At 36.7% G+C, this 24,437-nt stretch overlaps 1 protein-coding gene across 13 annotated transcripts in view; it reads left to right on the top strand.

The window, feature by feature from the left end:
• The first annotated feature begins 5,460 nt into the window (after nucleotides 1–5,460).
• Nucleotides 5,461–24,437, top strand: part of LOC140144513 (muscleblind-like protein 1) — a 480,574-nt gene continuing 461,597 nt past the window's right edge. For all 13 annotated transcript variants that reach the window (XM_072166327.1, XM_072166329.1, XM_072166324.1 and 10 more), the window contains exons 1-2: nucleotides 5,461–5,560; nucleotides 21,191–21,275. The gene's annotated coding sequence lies outside the window, so the exon portion shown is untranslated. The remainder of the gene's footprint in view (nucleotides 5,561–21,190; nucleotides 21,276–24,437) is intronic.

Below are 24,437 nucleotides of genomic sequence, written 5' to 3' on the forward strand. Positions count from 1 at the left end.
CAAGCTATCTACTGCTGGTAGCAATGCGTGTAACATTCAAACAAGCTATCTACTGCTGATAGCAATGCGTGTAACATTCAAACAAGCTATCTACTGCTGATAGCAATGCGTGTAACATTCAAACAAGCTATCTACTGCTGATCGCAATGGGTGTAACATTCAAACAAGCTATCTACTGCTGATAGCAATGCGTTGTACATTCAAACAAGCTATCTACTGCTGATAGCAATGCGTTTAACATTTAAACAAGCTATCTACTGCTGATAGCAATGCGTTTACTTTCAAACAAGCTATCTACTGCTGGTAGTTATGCGTGTAACATTCAAACAAGCTATCTACTGCTGATAGCAATGCGTGTAACATTCAAACAAGCTATCTACTGCTGATAGCAATGCGTGTAACATTCAAACAAGCTATCTACTGCTGATAGCAATGCGTGTAACATTCAAACAAGCTATCTACTGCTGATAGCAATGCGTGTAACGTTCAAACAAGCTATCTACTGCTGACAGCAATTCGTGTAACATTCAAACAAGCTATCAACTGCTGACAGCAATGCGTGTAACATTCAAACAAGCTATCTACTGCTGATAGCAATGCGTGTAACATTCAAACAAGCTATCTACTGCTGACAGCAATGCGTGTAACATTCAAACAAGCTATATACTGCTGATAGCAATGCGAGTAACATTCAAACAAGCTATCTACTGCTGCCAGCAGTGCGTGTAACATTCAAACAAGCTATCTACTGCTGACAGCCGTGCAACATTCAAACAAGCTATCTACTGCTGACAGCAATGCGTGTAACATTTAAACAAGATATCTACTGCTTATAGCAATTTGTGTAACATTCAAACAAGCTATCTACTGCTGACAGCAATGCGTGTAACATTCAAACAAGCTATATACTGCTGATAGCAATGCGAGTAACATTCAAACAAGCTATCTACTGCTGCCAGCAGTGCGTGTAACATTCAAACAAGCTATCTACTGCTGACAGCAACATTCAAACAAGCTATCTACTGCTGACACAATGCGTGCATCTACTGCTAACAGCAATTCGTGTAACATTCAAACAAGCTATCTACTGCTGACAGCAATGCGTGTAACATTCAAACAAGCTATCTACTGCTGATAGCAATGCGTGTAACATTCATCAAACAAGCTATCTACTGCTGACAGCAATGCGTTTAACATTCAAACAAGCTATAATGGAAGGTTTTTATTTCAAACTCTAATGGTGATCCGCAGGTCAAATTGCCAGAATTGTACATGTACATTAAACACAACTAACCATCAGACACAATGCAATTTGCAGGCAGCAGCTTAATCGGCGCCAATATTGCAACATTGAAACAAACAACTATACAAACATCCAACCCAACCCAACCCCATCCCCCAGTAGGCAATGAGGATAAAGTGCCTTGCCCAAGGACACAACACGTTGGCACGAGCGGGGCTCGAACTCGCAACCTATGGATTATGAGTCGGGCGCCTTATCCACTCGGCCACACATGCTATCTACTGCTGATAGCAATGCGAGTAACATTCAAACAAGCTATCTACTGCTGACAGCAGTGCAACATGTAAAATGCTATCTGCTGCTGAAAGCAACAGGAAATGTAACATTCAAACAAGTAATCTACTGCTGATAGCAATGCGTGTAACATTCAAACAAGCTATCTACTGCTGACAGCAATGCGTGTCATTAAGCTATATACTGCTGACAGCAATGCGTGTAACATTCAAACAAGCTATCTACTGCTGACAGCAATGCGTGTAACATTCAAACAAGCTATCTACTGCTGACAGCAATGCGTGTTACATTCAAACAAGCTATCTACAGTATTGCTGACAACAATGCGTGTAGCATTCAAACAACCTATCTACTGCTGATAGCAATGCATGTAACATTCAAACAAGCTATCTACTGCTGACAGCAATGCGTGTAACATTCAAACAAGCTACCGGTATCTACTGCTGACAGCAATTCGTGTAACATTGAAACAATCTATCAACTGCTGACAACAATGCGTGTAACATTCAAACAAGCTATCTACTGCTGACAGCAATGCGTGTAACATTCAAACAAGCTACCGGTATCTACTGCTGACAGCAATTCGTGTAACATTGAAACAATCTATCAACTGCTGACAACAATGCGTGTAACATTCAAACAAGCTATCTACTGCTGAAAGCAATGCGTGTAACATTCAAACAAGCTATCTACTGCTGATAGCAACGCGTCTAACATTCAAACAAGCTATCTACTGCTGATAGCAATGCGTCTAACATTCAAACAAGCTATCTACTGCTGACAGCAATGCGTGTAACATTCAAACAAGCTATCTACTCCTGATAGCAATGCGTTTAACATTTAAACAAGCTATCTAATGCTGATAGCAATGCGTGTAACCTTCAAACAAGCTATCTACTGCTGATAGCAATGCGTGTAACATTCAAACAAGCTATATGCTGATAACATTGCGTGTCACATTTAGTAGTAAGCTAAAGCAGAGCAACTTTTTAAAAAAGCCATTATATTGCTGATAGCACTAGCAAACACACCCCTGCAAAAACAGTGCGTAGCATTTAAACACCTTTCTAAACATATTCTTGCCTTCACTTTGTAAACGTGTTTAATATACTTAACATGTATTAACTGCTGATAGCAATGCGTGTAACATTCAAACAAGTTATCTACTGCTGATAGCAATGCGTGTAACCTCATTCAAACAAGCTATCTACTGCTGATAGCAATGCGTGTTATCTACTGCTGATAGCAATGCGTGTAACATTCAAACAAGCTATCTACTGCTGATAGCAATGCGTGTAACATCCATGTATAACACCTTTAAACACGTTAGTCCTATTTTTTGTGATTTTATGCGATTGTACTTCCATATATAATTATGTAAAAAAACCTGATATCACAATTTGAGACCACTACCTAGCAGTGATCTAGAGGGTCCATACTAACTACTTATGGTGTGAAACCTTGTAGTGGGGAGTGAACGAACTCATTTTTGGAGGTTGCTGCTCCTAGCCTTAACACTTTTTATACACGTTATTAGTCGTTTATCATGTACCTTTTCAGAAAAAGGATTCATATTTTGAAACAAACCTATATCTCCTACACATCACATTCACAAATCCAAAATAATATCAAAGCCTTCCCTTTAGTTTACAAATTATCACACTTTGAATTTGTATCTAAACGCATTCATTTTGAATATATTAAGTGTCCCTAGTAATAGATCGTATTAAATTTGAATATGTAGTTTTGAGAGTGAATGTCAAGTTTGGGCGACAGGTCCAAATAAAAACCTTTGGGCGAGTGCCGGCATAGCGGGGAGACAGATCCAAAGTGATGTAAGTCGTTCGGTGAGAGTCTTTGGGTGACAAATCCAAGATGACGGAGACGTCTTTGGGTGAGGATATTTGGGTGACAGATCCAAAGTGAAGTAAATCTTTGGGCGATAGGTCCAAAATGAAATAAGCATTATGATGGAGAAGTCTTTGGGTGAGGATATTTGGGTGACAGATGATCCAAAGTGAAGTAAATCTTTGGGCGATAGGTCCAAAATGAAATAAGCATCATGATGGAGAAGTCTTTGGGTGAGGGGCTTTGGTGACAGATCCAAAGTGAAGTAAGTCTTTGGGTGACAGGTCCAAAATGAAATAGGCATCATGACTGAGAAGTCTTTGGGTGAGGGTCTTTGGGTGACAAATCTTTTCTTTGCACTGCAAAAACAGTGTTTTAGCGATTAAACACTTTTCTAAAAACAATTTTGCAATCACTTTGTAAACATGTTCAGAAGCTAAACATCATTGTGTCAAATTTCTCAACATTGGTCAGTGATGGTGTTTAATTTCTAAACATCCATATTCTAAACATAACGTTTCTCTTGCCACCACTTCTAAACACTATTTATACAGTGATGGGTGAGGGTCTTTGGGTGACAAATCCACAAAGGATAAGTCTTTTGGTGAGGGGCATTGGGTGACAGGTCCAAAGTGAAGTAATTCTTTGGGTGACATGTATAAAGTGAAAGATGTGTTCGGGTGAGGGTTTTCGGGTGACAGATCCAAAGTGAAGTAAGCCTTTGGGTGAGGATCTTTATGAGACAGATGATCTGTCTGTCACAGATCCGAAATCATGTGAACTTTTCGGTGAGCGTCTTTGGGTGACTAGTTCAAAATGAAATAAATCTTTGGTTGAGTAAAGTAGATCTTTGGCTGAGGGTCTTCGGGTGACAGATCCCAAGTGAATTAAAGAAGCAAGTCTTTTCTCGAGGATCTTTGGGTGCAATTGGTTCAAAGTGAAATAAGTCTGTGGGCGAGGGTCTTTGAGTGACAGATCCAAAGTGAAATTAGTCTTTGGGTGAGAGTTTTGGGTGACAGATCCAAAGTGAAATCAATCTTTGCAGGTCCAAAGTGAAGTAGGTCTTTGGGTGAGGGTCTTTGGGTATAACACCAGGTCCAGAATTAAGTAAGTCTTTGAGTAAAGGGTCTATATGAGATAGATCCAAAGTGAAGTGTACTTTTCGGCGAGAGTCTTTGGATTTAACTGGTGCAAAATGAAATGAATTTTTTAAGTGAGGAGGTCCAAAGGGAAGAAAGTCTTTGGGTGAGGGTCTTTGGGTGACAGATCCAAAGTGCAGTTAATAGTCTTGGGTGACAGGTCCAAAGTGAAGTACTTTTCGGCGAGGGTCTTTGGATGACTGGTCCAAAATGAAATAGGCTTAAGTCTTTGAGGGAGAGATTTTGGGAGAGAGCTCCAAAGTTAAGTCTATATTTTATTTTTTTCAGTAGAGGGTCTTTGGGTTAAAATTAAATAAATCTTTGGGTGAGGGTCTTTGGGTGACTGGTCCAAAATGAAATACCGGTAAATCTTTCAAGTGAGGGTCTTTGAGAGACGGCAGATTCTAAGTAGGCCTATATGCCCTAAACTTGGTCTTTGGCAGGATCTTTGGGTGACAGTAGCGTAAGGAAGTAGGGGCCCTATGTGTAGGCCTAGGCCTATGTCTTTTTGAGGAAGTTGGAGACAGATCCAAAGTGACGTCAGTCCCCCAAAGTGATAGGCTAAGTCTTTGGGTGACATGTCCAAGATGACGGATAGGTAAGTCTTTTGGTGAGAGCGTGAGAGTCTTTGACTAGGCTAGGGCCTCCACTCCATGTGTTTGTATAGGTGCACAGGAAGGGGTCTAGCATGTGTCCAACAAGAACTAATTTTAAGACCAACATACAACTTGATAGGCCCTACAAATGTCTCAGAAATAAATAAATCCCGGGACAAAACGAAAACCCCGTTCCAGCAAGCTGTTCTGACACTGCATTCAGCTCAAGTTCATTGTTAATTTCAGCATCACGCCCGCTGCCGTCAGGCAATTATGAGCGCTAGACGCATGTTGACCTGAAAGATGACCTTATTTCAGGTCACAGTCGAGGACATATCGCGGCGGCAGCAATCGATCTATGATAAACACTGTTTGTGTACCCGCTGCTAACGCATAGAGCTATCGCTAAAAAGCCATTATTTACACGGATTACATCATTGGTAAGTGAATTAATCTATCAATTTGAGTACTCTTAACATAAGTATCATTACTTCGGCACACTTCGGATGTAATTTCGGAGTAAATCAGGTGAAACTACTGCCGTTTTTGACGATGTAAATTCCATGACATTGCATGATTAAAATCATAAATATGGGAAATTTGCACTTGAATTTGACCTTAGGCTTAGGAGTGCGACCTAGACCCAATTACAGTGCTATTTTTAACCACTGACAGACATCGAGGTACAGTGAATTCACTGGGACGTGCATGTATTTTGTATCAGCACAAAATACCACTTGGTTTGGGAGTACTGTAGGGTCATTATCATTTGGAACGAATTGAACTTTCATGCCAACATGCATGCATGACCAAAAAGGATTCCATATTTTATAACTGAAAATGACTGAGTGTCACTGCCTGCACTGCATCATGTGCATGAGTTGGAATTTGTATCTGATGGCAGTACTGTACATTACTTTACAAATTGCATTATCTTGTTGTTGTGCATGTACAGACTGCCATTGCCTCATAGGCCTATGTTACTGTAGGCCTAGGCCAGGTGCCAACCCGCGGACCACATTTGGTCCTCGACAACCACCCATGTCTATCCCCATGAACATGCAAAGCATTTTCTAAAAAAACAAACAAACATTTTACACATGAATTTACAAAACATTAGTAATAGTACTCAGTTTTGGTATATAATAATTCAATGGTGAATTTTTTAAACTTTGCTATGTGGCATGGCCTTAGGCGCCACAGAGCCAATGAAAGGTTGGCCACACCCTTTGCTTTGCCTTTGACTTTGTAGGCCCTACATTATGCTGATCAGAACTAAATATGGTTTGTCTCTAAATGAACATGATGAATGGGTAACTTAAGTTATACCCAAAACTCTTTATTCATTTATTTGATGTTATAATATAATACAGTTTAATACATCCTGTCCTGGAGCTTGGGCTGATGTTTTATAGACAAGTGTTGTAGGCTCTAGCTGTCATGTCTGTTGTATTGACATTGTACCTGGATATCTTTGGCATTGTACCTAGATACGGTCGTGCGTCATGAATTGGGGGCCAAACGCGTTACATGCTCAAAATGAGAAAAATAATCACGCTTTCACACAAAAATGATTGTAATTCATCTTGTGTTTGTCAGAAACCTACAATTTTTATATCATCATAAAGCTGAAAGTGTAAGGAACACAATTTTGCATCTTTTAAGTTGATATACAGGGTGCCACAAATATCATATAGGGTGGAAAAGTTATATTTTGGTTCAAAAAGTATAAAATTTTGTTTCTCTCTTACTTACTAACATAAACACTTGTTCTGCTAAAACCTTTTTAGATGTGCTAATAACATTGTAGGCTTTCAAAAAAAGCAAACTTGTAAGGATGAGATATGTTGCCTAACTGAGATACAGGGTGTTCAAAAGTCATACATAATTTTTATGACATTATCAATCAAAACTTTTTTCCTTTGTGCCCTACACAAAAAACAATGGCATATTTGAATTCCTCATCAAATTTCCTTCTGAAAGTAAAAAATGTTAACTTTTAGTTTACAAAGGTAGGGCAACTTCTTCAAGAAATATGACATTCGGAACATTTTGGAGCATAAATGCATGCTTAGTACAGTAACGTATAGGAAAAGCCTAGAACCCATGACACAGAATGTAGCACACTTACAACAAATTAAACTAGTTTGGAATAAAACTGGTCACATTTCCTACTAGACATAAATAAATACCAAAACAATGGTACATAATCCATCCTAATACCTTGCTGGGTTATGAAGTTACAGTAAAAAATAAATTTGAGAGACTAAAAATCAATTTTCCCTATAGGCCTACTTTAACACACGCCTCAACCGTAGGTACCTCAACCGTAGGCACCACCACCCCTGACTTTTGCATCGTTTGAATTGCAATATCTCAAAACCTAAATACAGTGTGAAGTTTTTACTTTCCACAGTTATAGCAAGATAAATTAGCAACAAAATGAGACCATTTCTAGTTCAATACCCTCAACATTCTTGAGATCTGGGACTAAACGTCCTGAAAAAAATGAAAAATGTAACACCACCACCTTTTCCTGTACCCCAATTCATGACGCATGACCATACAGCTAGGATGGTCATGGTTAGTCCATAGATGTCCACTTGCCATTCCACCTGTTCAATATGAAGTTGTAATCAGGCAGGAACCATGTTTCAGGAAATTGGAGGGAAATTTTTGTATTTTGCAAATTAAGAATATAAATTTTTAAGAATTAGTGGGGAAATGACATTAATGTTTGCAGGCATGCTTTTCATATAGCCTATGATAAATTGAAGACTATTTTAGAGACTAGTTTGCGTATGACGTCCTGTCAACTAGACCAAAAATGCTGTACTGCACAGGTCAGCAACCAACTGACGTCAGACGCAAACTAATCTTTTTAATTCCGTATTCAATTATAGGCGAAAATTATTTGAATTTTGTTAAAGTCCCAAATCATATACTAAAATGCAGTAAACCTTTGACGAGCGCGTATTGTAAGGATACATCGCGTATCTACCATGTCTACTGCGTTGCACGCACTTGTCTCTGATTGGCAGCTGAGGCGATCTGTTGTTGCCGAGTGGAAATTTATGAATGAACTGTGTGCGCCCGACGCGTTGTTAGCGCGAATTTGCAACATCACGGTAGTCGCGCTCGTCAAAGGTTTGCTGCATTTTAGTATAGTGTGAGTCATGTTTTGTCAATTTTAAAGTTACTTCATAAACTTAAACAAGTACTTTACCAGGAGGAACAGATCAAGGTTTTTCAGGAACTGTCTTTTGGAATTTGCAGAAGAGCTTTTAATAGCTCTACTGGAGCCTGTAAGTAGAGCTGAGGAGCATTACAATAGAATGTAAGGAGAGAATGGTCAACTAAGGAGAGCTAAAAATCACTCTCCTTTATCAGATTTAAGGAGAGCAGTAGAGCCGAGGCAGTCCCTGATTTTTGATGGGGCTGGGGGCTAAGGGGGACCTGCTCAGGGGTCTTTGTGTACACATCCAAAATTGACAGAAATTAATGCAACTCTATTACTATTAGCCATTCTAGGGCCAGGGTTAGTACCCTCCTTAGAGTTAGAGTCGGAAAATTTTGCACAAAATAGTGGGGGCTGGGGGGACAGCCAGCCCTTGTTCTTTGTGTAGGTGCTGATTCGAACTGCACACCATCAATCCAGTTTCCAATTTATCAATCAACAATGTTATAGCAACCTGAGCACGGGTCCCCAAAAATAAATTGTTGATTATAGGGGCCTAGTATTACTTTAATAGCAGGGGTGGAAACAGGGCTGGACAAAATGTTTATTTCCTGGGAAGAAAAGCCAAATTGGACAAGATAGAAATTTACTTTTCCATAATTTCATAATTTTAATGTAAAAGGTCATTCAGTGAATGTACCCCGGTACAACTGTGCCCTGATCTAGATGTTTGGTTTAGTTTGGTCTTTTGGAGCAAAAAATATGTACTCTTGTCCCCCACTCCATTTCCATGATACTGGCTGACTGGGTCACCCAGAGATTTGAAATTTGACAGCTGGGAGCCTACTCTCAGGGGCATAGCAAGCGGGTGGACAGGGCCCGAGGGTTCAGGGGCCCAGAGCAAAAGCGAAAATGAAGTGGTTATGGTTAGGGCTGACCAAGGAGATGTTGAAAGGGCCCTACACTGCTCCTTGTCCATGGGCCCCCGAGGCTCTTGCTATGCCCCAAACTACTTTTGCTTTGGATAGAAATAATGTGCACACAACGTATGTATGTATGTGTCCAGGGGGTAGGTATTCACTATCGATGTTACATAATGTTACTATGTTCACAGGATCACGCGCTTGAGTAATGAACAACAATCATAACAATCCCCAAAGGCACTCGAAGGGCGAAGGCATGACCTAAATTTTTCTAGCGTGATCCGGTAACCAAGATAATTATGTACCGGTAACTACTTCAGTGGCGTGCATCGTGGCAGCGCCCCAACCCGGGAGCTGAAGAAAATTCATTTTGCCGCCCTTCCTCAACAGCCCGAAAAGGTTGACCAATTTTTTTCCGGTTGTTTGAAAAAGTGAAGAGCAAAAAAAAAAAAAAAAAGGATTTCAGGCGCAAGCGCCCTAAAAGTAACACATTTTGATGTACTGTATAGTACCATTTTTTCAAAATTTTTTATGCTTTATCAAATTTGTCCACCCTTTTTATTTACTAATTCTTTTTGCCGCCCCTTTAGTTTTTGCCGCCCTGTTTTTGCCGCCTTCTTCCGCCGCCCTTCTTCCGCCGCCCCTTCATTTTGGCGCCTCTGCTTTTACCCGGGGCTGGTGCCCTAAAGCCCCCAAAATACGCAAGATGTACTTTGATGCTGAATTGGGGCCTCTAGCCTGCTCCCTGGTTTTATGCCAAAACATTTAAAAGATCGGCCCATTTTCAGCATATTTTTGGATTGAAGGTTTCTGTGCACACCTCTGCACAGCACAACACATTTCACATTAAAAACTATCTTTCTATTAATGCTGGATGCAGGGTAATGAGCGGAGATTGTAAGATCTGTAACTACACAGTGACTGTCCCAGTAGAAACATGTTGGGTGGTGGATCCTAACCCTAACCCTAAATTTTGTGTATGAGTATCCCAACTTGTCCACATTAACCTGTGCAGAAAATATAGCCATTCCCAGTAAACCCTAAATGTTTGAGAGAAAACATAAATCTTGGCTTAGTTATAAGGCCTAAACTTGGTTACATTTTTGAAAACTTGCAAAAACATTCTATAGCATAATCATGTTTTTTAGATGGTGACAAAATATTTTACAAGAAATGTATGCTAAAATATTTTACTATAACATTTTGACAATGAAAATGTTGTTATAATTATTTGACACGATCTGGTCCATGGAAGCTAAAGGCAACTAGTTTGAAATAGAGATATGTAGGCAAAAAATATGGGAAAAAAACCAATAAAATACTTAAAATAGACATCACAAAACTTTAAAACTTTAAAATCAAGTATGCTAGATGTTTGGTATTCCCAATAGCAAAAATGCCTCCTTTGGCCTCCATGGACCAGATTGTGTTACATAGTTTTTCATATAAAAGATGTTTTAAACCATTTTACCTGACCTTTATAACCCGACTTTTAAATTTTATTAAAATTTTTTGACTAAAAGTGAAAACATTTAAACATGAAATACCATTTTAAATGTTATTAAAATATTTTGACTATAAAGGAAAATATTTAGACCTATAACATAAAATACCATTGTACAAAACATTTTTATGTTTGCTGGGTTAATTATTAATTCCAGGCCTAACACTGACAGTTTGGTTTTTAAACTAATTTCAAACAATTACAATTAATTAAATTTAACCTTAAATTATATCAACAAAATGATCACTTTTAGTTAAGGGAAACTCCTGCCATGGCAACTTGTAACCACAGTATCTTGCAAATCAGCTGTTCAGGAAATTTAGTAAATTGACCTTTTTCAGTTAATTGTAGAGACAAGAATGCAGAAGTTCATGGTCAGAGCAGGGTAATTATGATGATAAGCTGTTCCAGTTAAAATCCATACACCCCTGTGGAAGACATGACTTTAATATCCTACAAAGGGAGTGTGACTTTCAAATGGGGTTACCTGAATGGGTGATTCCATTTGAAGTCTATGTACCCCTTGTGTGGGAGATTAAGGTCATGTGTTCCATAGGGGTGGATGGATTTCAAAGAGAATAGCCTCAATGACTCCATGACACTGTTGCTCATGATTGTCAATTCAGTCATGTGTATACAAATATATGGTAAAAAGATTCAAATTGAATTTAGCTAATTAGGGATCACTTGGGATAAAGGTAAAACTTAATTAATTGTACTTTAATTATAATTTTGGCATTTATTGTAGCTCTCTTTTTAGTGGGGAAATAATTTCTTGAATAATTGAAATTTTATGATATCAATTGATTGTATTGATTTAGTCTAATTAATCAAATTAGTCTAATTAATTAGCCTAATTTCATAAAAATGCCATAGTTGAATATTCAATAATGATAGGCCTTTTTTGATGTATAGGTTCTAAATCGATATTTATTCTATGTGTGGGTGTGCAATGATTTTTGTTCAAGGGAAAGGGAGAACATTCAGGAAAGAACTGTGAACAGGAAATATATACTGAGCGGGAAAGGGGAATGATAAATAAATAATAAAATTTGGATTTATATAGCGCCTATTTCCAGACCTTTGAGGATTCAAAGCACTGTAATTTCGCTGCCATGATTTTGAACAAACATGAGAATAAAATGTTACAGAAAATGTTGAATTTCCCATTTTCCCTTATGCATGTGAGCATGGTGAGTATTGATTAGCATGTACTGGGTTGGCATACCGTGGCACAATTAAATCCTCTACATTTTGCCATGACATGATCCCAGCAAGTGCAAAATGTTTTAATATCTGTTTGATATATAAAGGGTTTAATACGTTTTACATTCAGTTCAGTTTTATAAACCTGATACAAAACATTCTATATTTCTAACATATATAATATAAAGTTTTGTAAAAACATTTTGCAAAAATGTTTGCCAAAAATATTTTGTAGTACACATTGTGACAGCATTTTTTCAAATAAAACATTTGAAAAATGTTTTTATGACCTTTAAAACCCAACATTTAAATGTTATAAAAAAATGGTTTGACCAAAACCAGTTCTAACACATTTATAAGGCCAAATAAAAAAATAAACATGTTTCATGTCCCCTCCCGCTTCCTTTTTTGAGGTTTCTTCAATTTTATTTTTATTTTTTGAAATTCAGTTATAACTTAAACTTAAAAAATGTCTAGGAAGTAGAGATGCTTTCTATAGCCTTGCTAATATATAAGGAACACTTTTATGAGGTTTTGTGATAGTTAGAGGGGCCTACCTCTCAGAACAACAAATAAAAAGAGGCCTCCTCCTTTTTCCAGGCATTATTGTATACGCTAAAATAGCTCTAATTATGGGTATTTACACCGATTTTGCGATAAAAAATAAAAAGGCCCCTCTTCCTCCTTTTTTTCAAAAACCTGGACGTGAAACATGTTTTTTATTTTACTTGGCCTAACATATTTTTGTGTTTGCTGGGATCCTGAGTGTCCAAGTTGGTCAACATCATTTTTACCAAAATTATGGAGTGCCACAAATCGGTGGGTAATTTAGAGCACAGATAAAGTTATGGAGTGTCACAAATCTGTGGGTAATTTAGAGCACAGATAAAGTTTTAGTTTGTCTTTAGTGAAGTGCTGATGTCATGTGAATGTGTTCAATATTAGGCCAAAAAAAAAAAAGGTTTGTCTCAAAGCTCACAAGAAATTTAAAAACAAATGCGAAATGCGATTTTTTTTATTTTATTTTTAATTCTGGAAAAAAAATTTTCGATTTTTTCTGGAAAAAACTATAAAAAAAAATTGTTTTTGAAATAAAAAAAAATTCCGCATTTGTTTTTTGTCAAATCGTGGGATTTTACAAACGCGCGTGCAAGCTTTGAGACAAACTTTTTTTTTTCCCCTTATGTAGTATGAAATAATTCTTGTTGTTTAAAATTGTTAATTTATGTGTTCCAGGTTTTAAGAAGAAATAAAACAAGCAAAAACCAAAAACTGTACATTTATGCCAAACCTGTTTTTTTGTTGTAAATTTATGTGCTGCAAAAATGCTAAGAATTTATAAATATTTAGATTTTGTGATAAAGAACACAGTTGAAATTGGAATTTGGATACTTGTTTTAATGTCTGTGAGAGGTACAGTGAATATTATTTCTCTACTGAATAAAATAATGATTTTGTTATCAATGATAATATTATGTGAATGCATGCGTTTCTGTAGTCCCATATGCAGGACCAGGGTCAGTATTCATGAAGTCCAAGTTAGCATGCACCCTAGAAAAACAAATAGGGCCAAAAATACAACTACTTTTCACCAGGAATTTAATTATATGAAATTCATGAGTTTGGATTTATGAAATTAATTTTTTTTAGTCAAACAAATTTTGAATATATATATCTTATATCAAAAACAAGAAATTATGAATTTCTGGATTTGTGAAAACCAGGGTTGATGATTTTTAAAATTTTATTAGATGGCTCAAAATATGCTAAGGTGTCATATTATAGCCATATATTTTGACATCTTTTTTTAAAAATAATAATTATAGAAATGGAATATTTGCTAGTTTAGTGGCAAGTTTAGGTAGTAAAGACATAGCATACACAATTTAAGTAAAATCCTTTCACTCTAAATAATAAAAAAATAAAAATAGCTGTAAAAATGCCTATTTTTACACTTTTTTATTTGTAACATGCCAAGAGACGCCTTTTTTCAACAGCTTTTAATTTTTTTTATGGATCCTTATAGAAATTCATGTGACCTGTTTCCCAAAATGGTGCAGTAAACCAATCAAAAAAACAGAAAGAGGCATTATGAATTATAAGTTAACAGATCAAAAAAGGATTTAAAAGTTTGCCTTGCGTATGTTACTATTGTCTGTCAAACTTTTGATTGATTTTGAAGTCCCTCAGTTTTTATAAACAAAGACTTGAAGCATAAACTAAAGGGTAAATCTATTGTAAATAACTTCATTTCTCCATATTATAATCAATTTGTAAGTGGCTGCCATCTTTTTGAACATATAACAATTTTAAAATTTTTCTTGAAATGTCTGTCAAATAGTAACATACATAAAGACGGTGCTGTAATTCCTGCTAAAGCGAGGGTGATACAGCTAATTATGCTACATGACATAGCATTTAGCTCCACCTAGCTTTGTGGCACTATCACTTTGTGAGGAGAAGCTTTTTTGATGACACAATCCATTGTTAAGTGTTGTCTGTCAAACATTTGTACATAAGTAACATACATAAGATTTGTATGTGTCTGTCAAAAGTAACATACATAATATGTTTAAAAAATTAAAAATCACTTGATGTTCACATTATGATGATAGTTTAGAGTTTATAAAAGTGTTTTAAAACATGTGATTTATAAACTGCATGTGATCTTTATTCAATTTCCCATCTTGAACTACTGTTTTTGCCAAATTATTATTCTGTATGTTACATTTGACAGACATCTGCGTATGTTATGGCTTGACAGACACACATATTTTATTTATAACAATTTATCCTCCTTATTGTAATATTTGGACACATTTTTTCCACAATCAGTTGCTGTAGGTCCTACACCTAAATAACCACAAAATACCTTATGTAATACTTTATAAATTTTTATTTGATTGCAGAAAATCATCAAAATTGTGTCTGTCAAATATAACGTACGCAAGGGCTAGAAAATTAAATTTGTGAAGTAAATAGTCTATAACTTATCTTTCTTTTAGTGTATTATGAACGATATATGTGCATACTATAATTTAAACCTGGTTGGAGACCAAAAGAAAAGAGCTGGAAAAATAATTGTGTGTTACACTTTTATGACACCTTAGCTTATTTTGAGCCAGATGTGAAAATTTCAAAGAAAAAATTTGGCAAAAATCATGTGTAAAACCTGTTGAATTCTGCACCTTGAAGATGAATTTTTAACAATATATAAAGTGACATCATAGAGGTATTTTAATTGTATCCAAAAGTAGAAACATCAGGAATGAAGTCAATTTAAGAAAGAAATTAACTTACATTTATCAAAAATGGTAAAAAATTAAAAGTTGTTTTAAATCAGTGATTAAAAAAATCAAATGATTTAAATCTTGATTTTTAAACCAATGATTTATATCGTTGTGATTTTCAAATAACCCTGCTGTGCTGATTCACACACACACACAAAAAATCCCTATAAAAAGTATGTTTGTAAAATGACTGTACATACTGTAGGCCTACGTACAAATACAATACAGATCAATTTATGCATAAAATTGTATCTTGCATAAATTGTCATACAGTTGTGTGCCTACAGATGAATGATGATTGATATTTTATGCAAAATGATACAAATAAATGCTCACATACAATTTTCATGAGATATGAATAGATAATATGAGATATAAACTGTATAAATTGTCTCAATAAGCGCCACTCTTCAGGCATGGGGTATGGGCGAACTTGAAGTACAGGTATCTGGAGAAGGGAAGCAACAAGTTACCCCAAATCACAGCGACAGGTAGTGACTGGGCCGCCGAGTGCGAATATATATTTATTTTGGAAGGTTCGTGTTTGTTTTTAAATTTTGGGGCGTTTTTCCAAAATTTGATATTTTTGGTGATATTTCAAAAAAGCGGCATGCCAAAGACAAATCTTTTTGCACATACTTTGTTATTGCTAATACAACTCTTTTTCTGCATACCTACGGTACAATTCGTTTTGGTGATTTAGTAATATTATAAATTTTGTGACTGCATTTTGGCGTTTTCAATGCGATTTTAGGCTTACCGTGATGTAACGTTGATATCTGGTTTTGCTCCTGTTATAATTTTACTTTGATCGTCGGCTTTTGTAAATAACAGAATGTAGATTGGCTCTGAATAAGTATCGTAGTCCTCTCGGTGGTTTTTTTCATGATATAATTAGTTTGTATTTGCATGTAACAACCCCAAATCTACCTCTGAATTCAGGGTTCAAGGCTGTTTTCGTAATAGCCGTGGAATCCAAACCACGGTTCGCTTTTTACACCTCCCTTAATAACTCTAATAAGTGCCTCTTTTTGATTTAGTGACATTTTGTGTATTTATTTTTTTGTCAATACAAAATTCATTGAAACTAATATTAGCTTGTATTTTATTTTAAATGATGATAACAAATTACAATGCTAAGTGAGAACCTTGCTTAAAAGGGCACAAGTTGAATATTAAAATAAAAAGTGATAAAAATAAATTGTTTCAGAATAAATAGGTAAAATTATGTAGAGATATTCAAGATTTTTATGCATAATTTAATACCTGGGAAAATATACCCTGGTAAGTAACATTGAATAACACTCCCAGATTACTGATTGACTTTATAAAATAAACATGGACATTTTGTAAATTTATTCTGTTGTGCCATAGCTGATAGGACTGCATAAAATTTATTTGGGCAATTGGAAATAAATTAATTTTTTAAATGCCAAAATTACTTTAAAATCGGGGTAAAAATTACAATATGACAAGCGCAACTCACTTCTGAATTTGTTTCTGGGAGGGAATGCTGGGTTCAGAATTGGACAAAAATGGTCTAAAATTCATCACATCAGCCAGCATGGGGGGGAGGCATGCAAGATGTTCCATATGGAGGGGAGGGGAAGCTGCCCCAAGTTGCTACACCACTGCAGCAGTGACCAGGAACAGTGGTCATTGAGAGAACTGTTACTGTGGAGACTGAACATTTGAATATATAGATATGATTTTGTAGGAAAAATACTAAAGCTCAGGATTTTAAGTTTTTGGAATTAGTACCGTATTGAATATATTAATGTAAAAGATTGGTTGTTCTGTTACCCCCCCCCTGGGCCCCCAATCTGCTAGTCCATCAAAGTTCCACTTGTTGAATGTATCTGGTCCAGTAGTATGCAAATTCAAGCCCTGTGAAGCTTACATGAAGCTTATGTGACTATTCCCTTAAAAGTACATGTTTGTCCTACATGTAGGTAATAGCTGTGCAACATGACTGACTATATTCAACAGTCCCAGGTCATGGTCAGGATCCTTTCATTAATTGCAAATCAACCATGTTGCCCTTTGTTGGTACCAGTTAGCTATCAATACATGACTTCCTGGTAAAATTATTGTTGTACATTGGTTTGATTTGAAATGAATGAAGAGAAAAATAATAAAATTCCGCAATTTGTTTAAAAAAATTTTTAATGCAAGATTATTTTTGAGTTTTACGTACAGGATATGTTCAGTTTTTAAAAATGATATTACAATTTAGAACAAACAAAACATGTACATAAACAAACAACTTAATTTTGAGCAATATTTCTGCAGGTTGATTCAATTTATTAACCCATTAGTAATTATTATTTTTTGGTAGGCAATTCATTTTCACATTAGCGGGAATCCTAGACCCTCTTATGCTTCTTGAATATTAAATAGAGTGATATTGATACACTAAATTTAAAAAAATGATATTTTAAAAATGAATGATCTTTGTTTTTCAGTAGCCCCCTAAACATTATGTACCTGTGTGTACAGCAGAAATAATGCTAAAGTGGACATTTTAATGCTGCATTTATTTTTTTTGTATTTAGCATTGTAGACAACTACTGTGAAAATAACAACTTGCAAATTCTTTTTGTGTAGGACTTACAAGTTTTAAGGAAGCTTTTTAGAAATTACAAATTTAAAAGCACAAAAATTCAGGGACTGTCTTTTGGAATTTGCAGGAGAGCATTAATTAGCTCTTCTGGAGCCTTCAAGGAGAGCTGTTTAGAGCATTTACAATAGAATGTAAGAAGAGAACAGTCAACTAAGGAGAGCTAAAATTCACTCTCCTATAAGATCAGTAGAGGGTGAATGCTCTCGCTCTCCTCAAATGGCAGTCCCTGAAAATTACTGTAGCACAAAAATTTACACTCATTGCATTAGTGGCCAAGTTCCCTTTGATTACTAACCAAAAGTTCAGACCCTCATAATATTAATTCCGGTATTGTCATCAATGATAATAAGCAAGTACCCTAAAAAGTAGGTCAATGGTTTTAAAAGAACAATTATTCAAAGTAGGTCAGTCAGATTTAAATTCTTACTGTGACTGGCAAAACACTAATTAACATGTGCTTCAGTAGACCAGGTGGTCAACCTGTGTGTTAACTTTTAAGTGCTTTGCGTGCTAGCCATAGGCTTCAACATACGAGGTGAGATGTTTTTCTCAAAATATTAAGAGCTATCTCAAGAACAACTGAACCAATACTAGGCTTGTTTGTACACTTTAATGCATTTTTCATGCAGATTCCAAATATGGTCATGAAAGTTTATTATTCTGAAATTTTTGAATTTTACATTTTTTTAAAAACTTGTCGTTTGCAGTCGATTCCGGCGTGGAGAGAGTTAACTAATGAATTTATGTCATTTTGTTATATTTTTTTCAAGGTACCGGTACTGTAAAGCATGATATTTTAGCAGTATTAATTTTTGCGATTTGAACTGTTAGGCGCAGTTTTGCATTTTCTTATATTCATGAAAAAGTTGAACACATTTAAGCATGTGGGTAAAAAAAAATGTTTACACACCTATGTGTGGGGGCCACCTTAATTACGAACATGTAATTCTTTGGAAAAAGAGACAGACAATTTTCTCTTTGCAATTTACTATTTTGTGTATGAGCATGTTGTGTATTTAAGTTTTGCATAAAAATTTTGTGTATGAGCATGTTTTCTGAAATAGAAAATATATATCAAATTTAATACTTTCCTAATGTATTGCTCTTAAATGGTCATACAGATCTACATCTTCTGTTCAAGCTATTGTAAAAAGAAATATGTTAGGGCAATTACAATTTTTATTTAAAATTTGTTAAAAGGCCTTTATAATTGTAAATCCATGTTGTATTGTATCCATAATTCATGCACTCTTAGATAGCGAGAACCAAGCGAAGCAAACATTAGAAAAATGTGAACCATGCATTGATTGTGTGATACATAAATGCACGGGTGTGCACTCCATGTACTATGCGCAGTGCTTTCGGACGCATTCATTTTTCTTGCGGGTTGATGCATTTTATTTGCTTGTATTTTCCAACATTTTTATTGATAATTTTGTTATAAAAATAGCAAAAATCATGGATTTTTTTCTTGTGTATGAAATAGGTTAATAAATGTGTATCACTTGTTGCTCGAGAAATTGTACAAAATAATGCACTTGTTGTACTGAGATGTTGATGCATCAACATCTCAGTAGTCAGTATGTGTGCATTATTTTGTATAATTTCACTCCCAACAAGTGATACCCTTTTAAAACAATCCATTGCTGTACCTGTCAATTGAAGGACTCATTGACTCCACTATGCAGTTTAGGAAGACACCAATTCAAAGCCTTGAAATTCTGTTGTACCTATTTCAGACAATGGTCAAGGTCCAATGCACTTTTAATCTTTTCCCAAAGCTCCAAAGTATAAAGGAATCTATAGTATTATGAAGTGCAACAGTGCATAGTACACATGATCATACTCTTTGTGTACACTTGAACTTGAATTTTATTTTGAACTATTGTACACAATATTAGAATATAACTGTCAATATATTTCCTGTATTGATCTATGGTGATAATCCTTTGATGTATAATCCATTTAAGCTGATGATTGACCAAATGATCACTTGATACATAATCAGCTTATGACAGTTATATGCTGAGTCTTAGGGATTAGGGCTGTCAATTAGCAGGGTGAACACACTGATGTCATAGCACTATTGTTGGGCTGGGGGTACTTCAAATATGAAATTGATACAGGTGAAGGTCTGAGACTTTCATAGGAAGGGGACTTTTACTTGGTGGGGGTGAACTCAATATAAATGACCATACAGGTATGTTCCCCTGCAAAGACCCCTGTATTTGGACCAAGCAGCTCCCAAAGACCGGGACTAAAGACCTCTAAATTTTGATAAAAATAGAGCATTGAAAGGCCCTTGATAATATCAGCTCTATTAAAAAGACCCTTAAATTGCTCATTCCCTGATTTTGACTGTTCGCAACAGCAAAAGTACGCCATCAGCTCCGAAAGACCCATCACCTCAAAATTCTGGGGGTGCATACCCACAAAAAATTTATGATGTGCCCCCAGGCTTTTCATCCTGCTTTTCATGCTTAAAAATTGCAGAGAAAAAATATTTAACAAATATGGGGTATTAGGGCACAGGTTGAAAGATGGACCTAGAATCTCTGGGGTAGGCCTATAAGAACAGAAGTTAATGAGTTTAACTTTTTTAATTACTGGTACATCAAATGGCTAAGTAATAATTTAAATATGTGCTGAATGGAAATTGTCATTCAAGTTGAAAACCTTTGGCTTTGGGTGACAAATATAAGGAGAAAGAGGGTCTTTGGGTGATAGCCAAAATTGGGCCTTTGGGTGATAGCTCAGTGCCATCTGACAATCTGATACTCTCTGGGATGACCAACTAGCTCGGCTGATCGTAGCTTTACTTTCGAGCTCTGTTGCTTTAGTATACTAGTATTCCAGTCTACATTCAATCAGCTTTCTCAGCTGTGAATCTGAGGGCCGCAGACTGCGGCTTGGTTGATCGCTTCTCACTTCATGCTCATGATGAAGGGCATAGCGGTCCAAGAATGGTGCCAGTTCTAGGTGACATTGATTCTTAAAGGGGAACCCTTAACTGGGCCCAAGCCTGCATGTCAGTGTCACCCCCAATATTGAAGTCTGTAATTTTATTTATATTTGAAGCTCTTATCAAGGGGCTCGGCCCCCTAGATCCACTGTTTTGATATGATGTCCATGTTATGTGGTTACCGATTTAAGTACAGTATCCTCTGGCATTAGTCAAAATTAATGCCATTTTCACAGCTTTAGCATCTAGGAATGTAAAAATGCAAACATTATGTACAAAGGTCTCTTCTTTTATAATGCAGATTTTGAACTTTCAAATAAGACTAACAATGGATAATGAATTTATAATTTTTTCTCATTTTTGTCTTTTCCCCTCACAATGCAGGACCTATTTCTTTGCCGTCATAGAGTAGTATAGTTGGACATGGCATACACTAGGAGCTTCTTCATGGGTATACATCAGCCTTAAGGTAAGATATATAAGATTAGTGCTTCAGTAGAGCTTTGGACCAGAAATTGGAGGTCCAGGGTTCAAATTGATGTATGTGTAGAATAGCACCATGCACCATTACACGTCAGTTATTTGTGTGCTGCTGTTACGACGAGGGTAACCTGTCTTTACAAGCAAAATTAAAAAATTGAATGAATGAGTGTTCATACATTTGTGCTATATAACGGCGCGTATGATTGGTCGAGAGCCGGGCATAAACAATGTTCATGCCCTGCTACTTCAGCGTGACGATTTCGGTATAGAAAAAACACAGGAAAATCTCGTTTTTAAGAATCTTACATCTTATTTTTTGTTATTATTTGATGAAAAACAATCACTGAATGTTTGGGGATGTATGAACGGGGTTCATTCATAGAATTAAATGCATTATCGATGTTAATGCCCTTGGCTCCACCTTGGGCATAAACAATCGATCATGCCCTCAATTCTATGAATGAACCCCTAATTTAAAATTTGTTACAATTTTCAAGGCAAACAAGTAAGGTGCTAAAAATCTTATTTCCGCGAACTCTCAACCATTTACTGATGTCACCCGGTGCAGCTAGAGACGAAGGAAACAAAGTTCAGATGTTTACACATCCTACTGTGTAGACATACATGTACAAGTCTGGGAGCAAGACTAACAACAAAATATAGAGCACACCGGCACTGAAGCAACGTGATACATCAGACATGGGTACAGCATACAGCTCTTACTTTAACCGTGTTGAGTTACCGATATTAATACCCGTCAACTACGCACGGACACACTCGGTGAATAGCAAATCGATGGCTTTATTCTGCGGAGTGTTTGACTCCTGAGTGGGAATTAACATCCGGAACAGGACGATGAGGACTGACAGTGATTAATATAGTGGATTCACAGTGATAAATTTGTGCTTTACTCAAATTATGAATAATATTTTGAGATCTAGACAGTAATCTTTATTTCAGCCAGCTGAAACCAGGAGTTTTTACAAGGATTAGGCCCTGGTATAATATGAAAAAATAATAATTTGCAATTCATCTGTATGGGAAACCTACATGTAGTATTCTAGTCAATGATTGGGAATAAGGTCAAATTTCCATTATTATACACTTCCTATCAGAAGTATCATATGAGGCAAATTACAACTTAAAATAGATACTATTTGCAAATATTACAAAATTACAAACTAAACATTTTATTTTCTGTCTTGAATTCCGCTCAAACACAACTCCGATATTTTCACACATAAAATTGTGTTAATTTAAATGCTACTTTTTTTTTTTATTTTGGGAATAAATAGTAAGCATGCTTGTCAAGATGCAAATTAGTCTTTGTACAAGTCCTGAGCTTGATTGTTTTGATGTGAAAATAAGATAATGAATTGATGGGTGAAAGATGACGAAATGAATGAATCCAAAAACAAAATATCATGAAATGCATAAACAAAATGAGATTGATTGAGGTTAAGTGTTAACATGGTTAAGGAACCAAGTAAGTGGGGGTGGGTGGGTTGGCGAGTGAGTGTATTAGTGGGTGTAGGGGGGGGGGAGTGAGTGATTGATTTATAGTGAGTGAGTGAGTGAGTGGGAGAGTGACCTGATTGAGTGAATCAGTGAGCTTAAGCTAGCTGCTTAATTGAGTGAGTGAGCGAGCTGATTGAGTGAGTGAGTGAGTGAGTGGGGGAGTAAGTGAGTGAGTGGGTGGGTGGGTGGGTGGGTGGGTGAGTGAGTGAGTGATTGAGTGATTGAGTGAGTGAGTGAGTGAGTGAGTGAGTGAGTGAGTGAGTGAGCGACCGAGTGGAGTGGAGTGGGTGGGTGGGTCAGTGAGTGAGTGAATAATTGAGGGTGGGTGGAACAAGGAAGCAAGAATGACAGAGAGTGGGCGAGAGGTTTTATAGTGAACAAATGTGTGAGAGAAACGGAGACACACAGAACATTAAGACTCAAGGAAAGGTAGACATCAAATCTCAAAAGACTTGAAAGAGAAAACCCTTCATAATCCAAAAACAAAATATCATAAAATGCATAAACAAAATGAGATTGATTGAGGTTAAGTGTTAACATGGTTAAGGAACCAAGTAAGTGGGGGTGGGTGGGTTGGCGAGTGAGTGTATTAGTGGGGGTAGGGTGGGGGGAGTGAGTGATTGATTTATAGTGAGTGAGTGAGTGAGTGGGAGAGTGACCTGATTGAGTGAATCAGTGAGCTTAAGCTAGCTGCTTAATTGAGTGAGTGAGCGAGCTGATTGAGTGAGTGAGTGAGTGAGTGGGGGAGGAGTGAGTGAGTGGGTGGGTGGGTGATTGAGTGAGTGAGTGAGTGAGTGATTGAGTGAGTGAGTGAGTGAGTGAGTGAGTGAGTGAGTGAGTAGGTGGGTGGGTGGGTGGGTGGGTGGGTGGGTGAGTGAGTGAGTGAGTGTGAGTGAGTGGGTGAGTGAGTGAGTGAGTGAGTGAGTGAGTGAGTGGAGTGAGTGAGTGAGTGAGTGAGTGGGGGGGTGTGAGTGAGTGGTGGAGTGAGCGACCGAGTGGAGTGGAGTGGGTGGGTGGGTCAGTGAGTGAGTGAATAATTGAGGGTGGGTGGAACAAGGAAGCAAGAATGACAGAGAGTGGGCGAGAGGTTTTATAGTGAACAAATGTGTGAGAGAAACGGAGACACACAGAACATTAAGACTCAAGGAAAGGTAGACATCAAATCTCAAAAGACTTGAAAGAGAAAACCCTTCATAATTCATGGGGCATACATTTCATTGCTGTACATAGCTAGATACTTTTAACACATAGCCACCTAATCAGATACACGCCAGTTACTAGTATTAGATCCCGTTGTCCATGGTTGCCAAACCCGCAATTTGGCAGCACAATTGGGTGACTTTTGAAGATTTTACTGGCAATTTTTGACCATTCCTGTTCCATAAAAACCAATGGTTAGGCAAAGAATTGGGTGACTTTTCGACATTGGCCAGTGCAATTTTCGGTAGATTCAAGTCCCATAGAAACCATTGGTTTCTTGAGTATATTTGGGTGACTTTTAGGTGATTTGATGTAGATTTAACCCGTGATTTGGGCTGCAAATGTGTGGCAACCCTGCCCAACAATCTGAGCTCCCAGAACAAATCCAGTACAAAGCTACTGCTGATTACACACAAATCTTCCATTCTAG

Source organism: Amphiura filiformis, unplaced genomic scaffold, assembly GCF_039555335.1.
Source record: "Amphiura filiformis unplaced genomic scaffold, Afil_fr2py scaffold_60, whole genome shotgun sequence".
Lineage (NCBI taxonomy): Eukaryota > Metazoa > Echinodermata > Ophiuroidea > Amphilepidida > Amphiuridae > Amphiura > Amphiura filiformis.